At 36.8% G+C, this 2731-nt stretch overlaps 1 protein-coding gene across 13 annotated transcripts in view; it reads left to right on the top strand.

Moving 5' to 3' along the window:
• The window catches only part of LOC134283950 (inositol hexakisphosphate and diphosphoinositol-pentakisphosphate kinase-like), a 78902-nt gene that overhangs the window by 22093 nt on the left and 54078 nt on the right, over positions 1 to 2731 (top strand). The gene's annotated exons all lie outside the window — the stretch shown is intronic.

Genomic DNA, 2731 nt, shown 5'->3' with positions numbered 1-2731 from the left:
TTGTAAACAAACATGTTTGTGTCTCTGTAGGGCCCATCTGCATCCACCCACGCACATCAACACCCTTAACAGATAGCTTGAAGAACACTCTTTCTGATGTGTTGATGTGCGTGGGTGGATGCAGATGGGCCCTACAGAGACAAAAACAACGCAAAGCAGATAGGCCCTTTTCAAATATTCGTCTAGACTTGGAAAAAAAAACCTGGAATGTACCCCAGCAGGAACCCCGTGAAAAACTCCTGCAGAAATTCTGGGAGAAACTCTGCTAGGAATCCCAAGAACAACTCTCAGAAATCCCGATTCCTCCAGGCATTTTTCCAGGAATTCTTCCTGGGATTCCTTTTGAAGGTTCTCCAGTGATTCTTCAAGGAAATCCTCCAGTGATTTCTCTAGGGACTTCCCCAGGCAATCCTTCAGGAATCCCTCTAGAGAATCAGGGAATCCTCATAGAATTTATGCAGGGATTCCTCCAAAAAATCCTCTTGACTCAAGCTGAGATTCCTCTAGGAATCTCTTCAATGATTTCTTCAGGAATCCTCCGGGAAATCCTCCAGTTATTCCTTCAGAAATTTCTCCAGGGATTTCTTCAAAAATTCCACTAGCGATTTCTCCAGGTATACTTTCAAAAATTCCTCGAGGAATTTCTCAAGGGATTCTGCCAGGAACTTTTCCACAAGTTTCTCCAGGATTTCCTCCAGAGATTCCACTAGGAATTGCTTCAGGGATTTCTCCAGGAATTCCTCTGGGGATTCCTTTTGAAATTCCTCCAAGGATTCCTTCAGAAATTTGTCCAGCAATTTCTCCAGGAATTCCTCAAGAGATTTCTTCAGAAATTTCTCCAGGGATTCCTCTCATAATTTCTCTAAGTATTCCTACAGGAATTCATCCAGGGCTTTCTCCAGGTGGACATTCAGAAATTTCTCAAGGGACTCCAGGGATTGCTCTGGAAGATCTTTCAGGGTTTGCTACAGGATTTCCTGTAGTGATTCCTTCAGAAATTCCTCTCGGGATCTTTTCAAAAATTCATTCAGGGGATCTGGCACAAATTTCTGAAATCCATTCATCATCTTTTCTAAGGATTCACCCAAGATTTTTTCCAAGATTACCTGAAGATGTTTTGAATTGAAATTCTTTAAGATAATTTAAAAGAGATATACAGGAGCCAGAAATTTCAACAGAAAGTCATCCAGGAATTCTTTTACGATTATATCAGAGAAATATTTAATGAGTTCATCCACAGATTTATTCAGAAATCCATCCATTAATTCCTTCAAAAATAGGGTCCTGTACCATTTGGGCAGGTGTACCTATTTTGGGCACTTTCCGCTATAACTAAGTCAATTTCAAACCGATTGATTTGAAATTTTGTCCAGATTTTGGCACGTACAGTATCTAACTCTGTACAAAAATTCAAATCAATCAGTTTGAAATTGAGTTAGTTATAGCGACAAGTGCCCAAATGGTACAATACCTTACCCCCTTCAGCTCATGCAAAGGAGTTTCTTTAGAAATTCGTCCTGCGATTCTTTCACATTCACTGTAACTTACTTCAGGGGTTCTTAAATTTTTTAAGTTAGCGACCCACTCTTTATTGTTATGGAACTTGGCAACCCACCAGCTAGTATTTTCATTACATAGGGGTTGGAACCATTTGGGCAGGGCACCTATTTTGGGCGCTTGCTGCCATAACTCAGTCAATTTTGAACCAATTGACTTGATTTTCGAGACACATCAAATACGCACAGTATCTAGCCATGTACAAAAATTCAATTCAATCAGTTTGAATTCGACTGAGTTTCAGCAGCAAGTACCCAAAACAGATCCTCCTGCTCAAATGGTCCCAAACCCTACGCCATTAAAAAAAATTGGCTAACTTTTTGAATAAATACATCTTATCGCTTTCCTAGTTTTTAATAAACTAACGTTACATAGTTTCTAATACAAATTTAATCAGTATGGCTCCATGTAACACTACATAACACCACAGAATTTAGTACAAATTTTAGAAACAAAGGAAATAGAATTTATTCAAGGTCTTTTAAGATATAATGGCAACTTTATGCTTCTGCAGAACTTTAAAAATTTCCCTTAAAATGAGAGGAAATAAAATCAACAATTTGTTTCGTGTTTTCTTGTGATTATTTTTTAATCCATCAACCAATTCGGATTGAGAATGTCATTCTCTATTGACAATGAGCGGATAAACATCAAGTAAAATTTTTAAAAGTAGTACTGTTGGATGTTCAAATGAGTCCTTTTAAAATATCTATTCAGATCCTTCCTACACATTTATTTTACTTCTATTTTATTGAAATCACTTTTCAGCTGTTCTGTTTTCCAGATTCCAGATTATCGAAATTTTTGAGCATTTATCGAACCTAAGCTTTACCGAAGTTCAGTAAAAAATCGGTGAAGATTACCAAGCGTTCGTTAGTTTGCTTTGGTAATTTGTTTGCTGATTTTTTATAACTTCAAGCAACAACTTAAACTCTTTTTTTTAGAAAACTAGGAAAATCTAAATTTTTGTCATTATTATAAACCTTCTGACTGTAAACTCATAGTTTTCGAATCGATTTCCAGATTAAGACTTATAATACAAAAGTTTGAATAGAATAAGGATGAAGACTAATTTCTGGAGATAACTGGTGATTCTTCTAGAGAGTATTTGTAAATTTATTACAATATCGCAGTAGCATTCGCGACCCGAGTAGAGGAAAAAAGCTCAATAATA

This window comes from Aedes albopictus, chromosome 1, assembly GCF_035046485.1.
Source record: "Aedes albopictus strain Foshan chromosome 1, AalbF5, whole genome shotgun sequence".
NCBI lineage: Eukaryota > Metazoa > Arthropoda > Insecta > Diptera > Culicidae > Aedes > Aedes albopictus.
The sequence above is the reverse complement of the archived record's forward strand: the minus strand, read 5'-3'. Positions and strand labels throughout refer to the sequence as shown.